We start from the raw sequence: 10,328 nt of genomic DNA on the forward strand, positions 1-10,328 counted from the left end.
AAACCGTTCCCTTGCACTTTGAGTTGGTGAAGTACATGAATGTGGTTTTGAACCCTCTCCTAGCATTATTTTCTGCAACAGGCCCAGGCAGGCCTTGCAAGTTACGAATAGAACGGTAGAATAACAATGTACTTAGATTTCAGGAAAGAACAATCAAATAAAAAGTAAACATCACGGAAGATTTCCTCCGGTTACTTGTTTATGACTTGAAACACATTATTTAAATCACCTCCTTTACATTGATGACAACTACACCTTCTGTTTTAATTAACACTCAGTGACTATTTACTGACCACCTACTTCAGAGACACTATTAGTGGGGCTGGGGGTAAAATCAAAATTCAACTTTCCTTTCAAGAGGCTTATTATCTAGAGAGGGAAGTCAAATATATACACAAGTGATGACTTGGATGTAAAGTTTGGGAAATGAAATACTCAAAATTTACTCCAAGTTTCAAACACTAGTAACCAAGAGATTAATGTTATCATTGAAAGAATGAAGTTCAGTGGAAGAGTCAGTATAAAACAAATGGTGATTCATTCAGATTGAGGTATACTGAGCTTTCAATGGCAATTAAATACCCAAGTAGTAATGTCCACTGACAAGATGTTAGAATTTAGCAGAAAAACCAACCTGGTCTGGCCTAAGCCAATCCCAGAGCTAAGTAGAAGAGAAAATTACTGCTGAAATTTGACAACTCTCCCACTATCCTTCTGTCATGTCTAAAATTCTCATTATAAGACATGTATTCCCTTGCTTAAAACCTTGTCTTTCAAGGATTTCTTTTTTTTTTTTTTTTTGAGACGGAGTCTTGCTCTGTCGCCCGGGCTGGAGTGCAATGGCCGGATCTCAGCTCACTGCAACCTCTGCCTCCCGGGTTTACGCCATTCTCCTGCCTCAGCCTCCTAAGTGACTGGGACTACAGGTGCCCGCCACCACGCCCGGCTAATTTTTTGTATTTTTTTAGTAGAGACAGGGTTTCACCGTGTTAGCCAGGTTGGTCTCGATCTCCTGACCTTGTGATCCGCCCGTCTCGGCCTCCCAAAGTGCTGGGATTACAGGCTTGAGCCACCGCGCCCGGCCTCAAGGATTTCTTTTTGAAAATGTCCAATGAGCTATCCATAGTAGAGCAACAGGATGGTGTTCTGTTTGGGTGAGGGGATTATGTCTGGGTGAAGAACCACAGAAAACAAGAAATAAGAGGTTCTGGCCATTTGGAGAACAGAAAGGCGATGAAGCAGCATAGACATATTTTACTTCCTATTATGCCTGTAACAGAGAATCAAATGGTATAAAATATGAATATGACTGACATGACCTTGTACAAGTAATAGTTTCTAGAATTGCATTCTTCATTTTAAAATGAGGAAATTCAACTTGATGGCTAAGGAATAGTGAAGCCCCAAAGTTCATTGATGAAGGCAAAACTCGAAAATCTGGTTCTACATTTGTCTTCTTGGTTTTAGCTAAACTTCACTTATAAAATGAAAATATTTATGCTTATAAAAGTTTAAAAATAGACAAAGAAGTTTTAAAATATCATCTGAATTGAATATTAAATTTGCTGAACTTGTGATGTAATAACCAGTCTTATCATAACCCCATTTCATTTCTTTAACTTCCCTCCTTAAACTACAAGTTATATCCCTAGGCTCACCCATCCATTCACAAATACATGTTATTGCCAAAGAGGGGAAAGGTATAGATGTTTTAGCAAAAGTCTACTTCTGACAGAAAGTATTTTTTTAACAACAGCAAGCAAGTAGCACTATTTTATAAAACAATGAACTGATTCTGTAACCCACACATAAACTCAGTTCCACTATGGTCAAGCCACATAAAAGGAAGTTACATTAATTGCTGAAACAAAATTGCATTTCCCAAAACATTATCTAATAAAATTCTACAGCCATACAATGTTGATTTGAACTCAAAAGAAATTAATTTTAGTGTAGCCTGATCAAAGTAAAATTCCTTTACCTATAATACTATGCAAGTGTTTTATCTGCCACAAGCTTCTCCCTAATTTTTATTTTCTATTTAGATTATTGAGCATTCACAATGTAAGTGGCATTGTTTGAAAGACCACAAAAAATACATGCATATATATAACGTTTCAAGTTAGACACAAGATAACTCGTATTCAACATAGTACTGGAAGTCCTGGCCAGAGCTATCAGGCAAGAGAAAAAAATAAAAGGCATCTGAATTGGAAAAGTAGAAGTCAAATTATCTCTGTTCACTGACAATATGATTGTATACCTAGAAAACCCTAAAGACTCCTCTAGAAGACTCCTTGACCTGATTAACAACTTCAGTAAAGTCTCAGGATACAAAATCAATGTACAAAAACCAGCAGCATTTCTACAAACAGTAACATTGAAGCTGAGAACCAAATTAAGAATCCAGTCCCACTTAGGATAGCCACAAAAAAGAGCAAAATACCTCGGAATACATTTAACCAAGGAGGTGAAAGATCTCTACAAGGAGAACTACAAAACACTGATGAAAGAAATTGCAGATGATACAAATAAATGGAAAAACATTCCATGCTCATGAACTGGAAGAATTAATATGGTTAAAATAACAATATTACCCAAGCAATCTACAGATTCAATGCAATCCCTATCAAATTACCAATCTTATTTTTCAAAGAATTAGGAAAAACAATCCTAAGGTTCATATGGAACAACCAAAAAAAGCCCAAATAGCCAAGGAACTCCCAAGCGACAAGAACAAAGTCAAAGGCATTATATTGCCTGACTTCAAATTATACTACAAGGCTATAGTAACTAAAATAGCATGGTGCTGGTACAAAAATAGACCCAGAGATTAATGGTACAGTATGGGGTTCTCTAACTTAGAAACAAAGCTACATATATACAACCAATTGATCTTCAATTAAAGTCAACAAAAATAAACAATGGGAAATAGACATCCTATTCAATAAATGATGCTGGAAAAACTGGCTAGCCATATGCAGAAGACTGAAACTAAATCCCCATCTCTTAACGTATACAAAATTAACTGTAGATGGATTAAAGACCTAAATGTAAAACTATAAAAACCAAAACTATAAAAATCCTAAAAGAAAACCTAGGAAAAACCCTTATGGACATTGGCTTAGACAAATAATTCATGATGAAGATTCCAAACACAAATGCAGTAAAAATGAAGATAGGGCAATAGGACATAAACCAAAAGTTTCTGCACAGCAAAACAAATAATCAATAGGATAAAAACACAACCCACAGAATGGAAGAAAATATTTACAAATTATACCTCCAACAAAGAATTAGTATTCAGAATCTACAGGAAATTCAAACAACTCAACAAACAAAAAACAAACCAATTGAAAACGGGGCAAAGAACATGAACAGGTATTTCTCAAAAGAAGAAATACAAACAGCTAACAAACATATGAAAAAATGCTCAACATCACTAATCATCAGAGAAATGCAAATTAAAACCACATTGAGATACCATCTCACTCCAGTCAGAATGGCTTTTATTAAAAAGTCAAAAAGCAACAGATGTTGATGTGTATGCAGAGAAAAGGGAATACTCACACACTGTTGGTGGGAATGTAAATTAATTCAACCTCTATGGAAAACAGTATAGAGATACCTCAAAGAACTGAAAATAGAACTATCATTGGACCCAGCGATCCCACTACTGGGTATCTACCCAAAGGAAAAGAAATCATTATATTAAAAAGATACCTGTACTTGTGTATTTATTGCAGCACCATTTACAATTAGAGCAAAGTCATGGAACCCACCTAAATGTCTACCAACTGTTGATTGGATAAAGAAAATATAGTGTATATATACAGCATGGAATACTACATAATCATAAAAAAAGAATGAAATCATGTCCTTTGCAGCCACATGGATGGAGCTGGAGGCCATTACCCCAAGTGAACTAACCCAGAAGCAGAAAATAAAATATTACATATTCTCACTTGTAAGTGGGAGCTAAACAAATGGTACATGTAGAAATGAAGATAGAGAAAATAGACTCTGGGGAGTACAAAGGGGACGGTTGAAAAATTACCTACTGGATATAATGCCTAATATTGGGGTGATGAGTACAGCAGAAGCCCAATACCCAATATTATGCATGTAATACCCATGTACCAAACATGTACCCCTTAAAAAAAAGAAACCAAGATAACTTACTAAAAATAATTCAGAGTGTAAGAAAATGTTCCTATGTACAACACTCTATACTAATATAATAAACGTGTATATGTATCAGCACTCTATACCATTATAGTAAAATGCTGAATTCAAAATGCAATTAGAATATAGGAGAATAATACTCTCTTACTAATGGAACATACTAATTTTAGAGTGACTATATTAAGAGCCAAAGGTATTACAGAAGAGAAAGGATCAGGAAGAACTAAAGGTACTAGGGAAGATTTTACCTAGGAAGTAGAATTTGAGCTTGATATTTCAACAAACTGTAAAGGAGCTAAGAGCAGGAAGGACAATGTGAACTTTACTACATGTAAGCATGATAAAATCCTTGAGATATATTCTATGAATATAGAGGAAATAAAGATAACAAATGAGGATTATGTAAATTTTTCAACTAAATATAAGTTTCCCACTTAAAAAAAAAAAAAAAAAAAAAAAGGCTTAAGTGCCAAATAAGGACAGTAGAAATAAAAACAAGAATAAGTAGACACAGAGTGATGTCTAAGAGGATGGCATAAAGTATTTTCATTCTTGTAAATCAATTAATTAGCAGGATAATCAGTCCATTTTCTCCTTGTGGCTTAATAGAGTTACAAAATACACCCTAGAGCTCTTAAGAAGGAGAAAGTATATTAACTTTCTTCAACTGTGCATTCAGACCACTAACTAGCTTACTGAAACCTTAAAATTACTTTTATAAACCTGAAAATCTGTGTGAGGGTTTTTGTTTGTTGGTTGGTTGGTTTTTTTGTTTGTTTGTTTGTTTTTGGGTTTTTTTGGTTTTTGTTTTTAAGAGAGATGACAGAGGCCAATCAGTACTGGGACAAGGCCAGGAAAGTTCATCTCTTTTGTTCTAACCTAGAGAAGATCATTGATCCTTCATTAACTCAATGAATAAAGCCCTGGACAAAAAAAATCTGGTAGAGCCAATCCAATCATCTGCTGCCTATGGCTAATTCTTTACTGACCAAACCTTGGCGATGTGGTGGTGCCAATGCAGCAGATTCTCTTGAATTCCTAAGTGTATGAATTTTAAAACAGCTTGGTTTTTGTGAGAGTCCTCTCTTCCGCTTCCTGTGGGCTAACCCTTCCCAAGATTTACTTCTTCCTGTCAGCCCCTGAAGAGGAGAGGGGTCCTCTCAGATTTGATCCTGAGCCTTCTGTTTTCCTCATTCTATTCTCTATTCGAGATTAATATATTGCTGTCATCACTTACTCTGGCGTCCTTGATAGCAGGGACTGGTAGGTCAACGAAGAATCAGCCAGCAGACCTTTCTTGGAGAACTCCTCGTGACTTCAACTATCAAGAGGATAAAAGAGCTTCAGTCTCTTTTCAGTTTTGGTCTCCTGCCAGGGTTCTAACTCCACATATCTAACTCCACCACAATATTCTTCCATGACCTAAAACTAAACATGCCTACACCTAAAATCACAATTATCCTCTGACTAGATTTCCCCCTCAACACCTCTACTTGTCATCGAAGTCTGGAAGTTAATCTTATTCTGTTTGTTCACTTGAACCAGTTACCAACCAAGTTATGCAAAGTTTCCTTCACAAAGTTTCTCTCTTCATCCCGTATTTTCTACATCACCTCATACTGAAATTTACTAACCTCGTAAATGGTCGTTCAGTCTCCTCTGTCTGTCCCTCTTCTAATCTATGCTACTTTATGAATCCTTGTAAAACAACACATTTTATGCATCTGGGGCTCCTTGAGCCGAATAATGAAACTGAAACTCCCTGGGCTTTTTTTTTTTTTTTTTTTTTTTTTGTGAACTTCATAGAAATGTATGAGTAGGCAGGTAAGTAGGATCATGGAGGACTTTAAATGTTAAAGTCCTCTTTAATCTTGTTTCCCCAATGGGAACACACTCATTGCTTTTCCAATTGGCCTCATACATTACAATCTCCATAAATTTGCTTGTGTTTTTCCTTCACAAATCGCTCCTGCTACCAAAACATTCCCTCTTCATCTCTAGTATTTTTGCTTCTAGGCTCAATTCAATCTCATCTTTTCCATAGAGACTTCTCTGTGTCCTAACCTTTGATAATTTTCCTTTTACTTTTTCCTAAATGTTGGCAATAATGAAGTTTGTATTAGTCATCAGGATTCCTGAAGCACTTTTTCATATAACCATCTTCATACTAAATAATTATATATAATATAAATAGAATATGTAACACAAACATGTGTTCTTAATCTATTACTCTAAGTTATATTAATATTAAGATATATTCATATTACATACTAATATAATTAACATATTAATTATCTATATATACACACATTGTCCATCTTACCAAGTAGACCACATAAATCCCTAGAGATTGTTCTCTAAAGATGGAAAATATGCAAACTGCTCCTACTGAAGCCATAACTAAGAGCTTCGGCAACTTTAACTATAAAGACTATTTTGTTAGACTGCTTATGATTTACCTGAAAGATAAATTAACATTTTATACTGAAAGCAACAGTATTGATTAATCAATAAATATAAGCAAGAAGCTAATTAAGAATCTGGTGCACTCTTACTAATGAGAGTACAATAAAATGGAACTAGAAATATGGAATTATAAAAACTGCTGGCAGTTCATTTTAGCTCAAAAGAAAATCTCCTCCCATAAATAGAATCAATGAGTTTAGTTCTTCAAAGGCACTGAATTGACTTCAATTTAGTCTTGCTTCAACATATAAACTAGTTTCTAGGTATACTATCATGAAGGTTAATAATCTGACATTTATTGGTCTATAAACCAAGATATGGTTTTATATTTCCTACAAGTAATATAAAAACAGGTTTAGGCCGGGTGCAGTGGCTCACTCCCGTAATCCTAGCACTGTGAGAGGCCAAGTTCTGGCGGGGGGGGGTGGATCACCTGAGGTCAGGAGTTCGAGACCAGCCTGGCCAACACAGTGAAACCCCATCTCTACAAAAATTACAAAAAATTAGCCAGGCATGGTAGTGGCTGCCTATAATACCAGCTACTCAGGAGTATGAGGCAGAAGAATCGCTTGAACCCAGGAGGCGGAGGTTGCAGTGAGCCAAGACCATGCCACTGCACTCCAGCCTGGGCAATAAGAGCAAAACTCCGTTCCAAAAAAAAAAAGCAGGTTTAAAAAGAAACTGCTAAAATCCAGTAATTTCTAATTAGTCTAATTCTTCATTTCTTCCTCTTCCAATAACATCCTTCAAAAGCTGTGGGAGATGGTGAGTTTGTATATATTGAAGGGAGGGATATGTTGTCTCCATTGTCTCTATTTTTCTTTTTTTTTTTTTTTTTGAGACGGAGTCTTGCTCTGTCACCCAAGCTGGAGTGTAGTGGCACAATCTCGGCTCACTGCAACCTCTGCTTCCCAGGTTCAAGCGATTCTCCCACCTCAGCCTCCCAAGTAGCTGGAACCACAGGTGCACACCACCACGCCCAGCTAATTTTTGTATCTTTAGTAGAGACAGGGTTTCACTATGTTGGCCAGGATGGTCTCTACCTCTTGACTTCATGATCCGCTCGCCTTGGCCTCCCAAAGTGTTGGGATTACAGGTGTGAGCCACCACGCCTGGCCCATCTCCACCTTTTCTGATTGCCAATTCCCATCAATCTAGTCTTATATCTAGAAGTGGTAAATTAAGTCAATATAAATGTGCCAAAGCTAAAGCAGAAGGTATTTGTTTTCTATACTCTTCTTGGTTTCCTCTTAATCATCAACCTTGTCTCTCCTGACGGCTCCTTTTCCATCTCCCTAATCACCAAAAGCCCAGAAATTAAAACAGTAAACAATTCCCCTGAAAGGTGCCTTCCTGGTACAGTCTAAAACAAATGCAATCTTCTGTGTGGGCATTTAAAACACCACAAGCATTCTTACTTAGATTAAATCATGGGTCTCCCTGGTCTCCAGGCATGCCTAGACATGAACCATAGAGGGAATGAGATCCTTGGAGTTTCTCTAGTAACTGCAGGCCAAATCAACAGCAACCCTAAGAACAAGCATTCTTTTTTTTTTTTCAACAGAACTAGGCCACACACATTTTTTGTCGTTATTTAAATTTTTAGTTGTACTACATAGAAAATAAACTCATTTTAAAAAGTTATTTCAGTAGGCAATGCATCTTGATGACTTTTACATAGAATTTTATTTTTTATTACTTTTGGAGAAAAGTCTGTAGAAACCTACTTTTCAAGGCATCTAACACAACCATTTCCTTGGATGGCAGCAATCCAGCTCAGGTAAGATATTTAAGATGCAACTAATAATCGTAAAACATCAGTTGGGAAGAAGTGTTCAATATAGTATTGGGTAAAAGTGACTAACAATTTGGTAGAAGATAATCGTTTTTATAACTATCTCCTAACCAAGATTTCTGTAAGTCTGCATATTGTTAATGGAATGAAGACTATTTTGCTCCTAGTTTCACGTATGTATATTTAAGTGAATGTAAGTCATTTATGTAATGTGTGCTAAAACACTGTGCCCCTCCCAAAGATAAGATGAATACAAAATACAGTTATTGTAGATGGCTTGTCTTTCACAATTTAATTCTACAAGTTAATTTTTACAATTAACATTTTATGTGATATATATTTTATATTTTGGTTTCTTTCCCTTCACTTCGGGGTGTACAGAACAAAGTATGCATTTGGGGAAAAAAAAAGTGCTGTCTTTCATATGCAAAGAAAATGCTATAACTTACTCAAACATCCTTGGGCAGTTCTTTAGTTGTTTTAATAGTGTAATTTTGGTGTTTGTATTGAATGATCCAGATGACCTGCCCCTGTTCATGTTACTAGTGGCATCTATGAGACCATTTGCTGGTTTTAGGGAATCAATCTATAGATGGGAAGTTTTCTTTTACAGAAACTAATTTAGAACTAAGTCTTTTGTGTCAGCAATGAGTGCTCTATACTGGATGCATGAAGACCATATTTCTAGGGGAAGCTGCTTCCAGCTGAATTTCACAAGGTGAGGATAAAGAGAACATTCCTTATCCTCTCCTGATTCATTCATTAAAGGCAAAGAGGGGAAGGAGTAACTAAAGGAAAGTTATTAGTAGAGATCTCCCAGAAGTCCTCTGTAACTGTCCCTTTTGCCCAACTGTAACAAGATATTTTCTGGCATCCACAGCCCTAAACCTGAATATCCAAATGTACTCTTGCATCAAGGATCTACTCAAGTCTCATCTCCTCTGGGAACCTTCTTTGACCTATTACAGCTCTCATTAACGAACGGCCTCCCTTCTATTTCTATCAGTCCCTAGTTTAGTAACTTATTACATATATATACTGTCTTGAATGGTATGGCCTTGATCTCAAGAGGACCACGATTTGATGTAACTAACAAGCTGCCTGGCTCACTATTTGACTAGAAGGCTCAGCCTTCGCATCACCGCATGGCCCTCTAAGACTATAAGGCCAAGTCTCCAACAGAGCACAAAGGTGCAGATGAGACTCTCAAAGGCATCCTCCCACATGTCAGAGGCTACCCAAGCCCACCTCCATTTGGAAAATTCAAACCTATAATTTGAGGTACCTGGGAAGCCGCTTTCCCAGGGCAGAATGGGCACGGAAACTGGGTAGGCTTGGGGGCTTCTTGGGGAATGAGGGAGTGGAGCTCTTTGTCCCTCCTGCTAGATCAGAAAGAGAAATGTCTCAAGAATCTGGGCCTCCATCTTCTAGGCGTCTCTCTGGAGGCCCTTCAGGGACCGCCCACAGCCCCTTCGCTCAGCCTCCTCTCTTCCCCCACCCCTCCCCCCCCTGTCCCCCCCCCCCCCCCCCCCCCCGCCAGGTCTCGCGCCCGCCCCGCCCCTCGGCCCGCGGGGTTCCAAGGACGGTTGGTCGCCCCCGCCACAGTCGCTCGGCCGCTCAGAGCTGCGGGGCGCACGGGGTCGAGAGAGCCAGCTCTAGGGTTTGGGGCTGGGAACTGAAGCCTGGCGTGAGGGAAGTGGGAGCCCGGGCCGAGGAGGCGAAGGGGAAAGGAAAAGCGAGGCGAACCTGAGCGGGAGGGTCCTGAGAGGAGCGAGAGGCTGCGGGAAGGGGAGGCCCGGCACTCCCGAGGGTCACCGGGGTCGGGGCGCGGCCCGGGAGGGCGCGGGTCCTCCCCTGCAGCGCCGCCCGCTGGCCCAACTAC

General features: G+C 38.4%; 1 protein-coding gene across 2 annotated transcripts in view; it reads right to left on the reverse strand.

Moving 5' to 3' along the window:
• The window catches only part of BTG4 (BTG anti-proliferation factor 4), a 38,444-nt gene extending 28,543 nt beyond the window's left edge, over positions 1-9,901 (reverse strand). The window contains exons 1-2 of one of the 2 annotated variants that reach the window (XM_025357571.1): positions 9,732-9,887; positions 5,423-5,506 (exon numbers count right to left, since the gene is read on the reverse strand). The gene's annotated coding sequence lies outside the window, so the exon portion shown is untranslated. Of the gene's footprint in view, positions 1-5,422; positions 5,507-9,731 lie in introns of both variants that reach the window. The other variant, XM_025357570.1, reaches the window with a different exon arrangement.
• Between the last annotated feature and the right edge of the window lie 427 nt (positions 9,902-10,328).

This window comes from Theropithecus gelada, chromosome 14 (genome assembly GCF_003255815.1).
Source record: "Theropithecus gelada isolate Dixy chromosome 14, Tgel_1.0, whole genome shotgun sequence".
Taxonomy (NCBI): domain Eukaryota; kingdom Metazoa; phylum Chordata; class Mammalia; order Primates; family Cercopithecidae; genus Theropithecus; species Theropithecus gelada.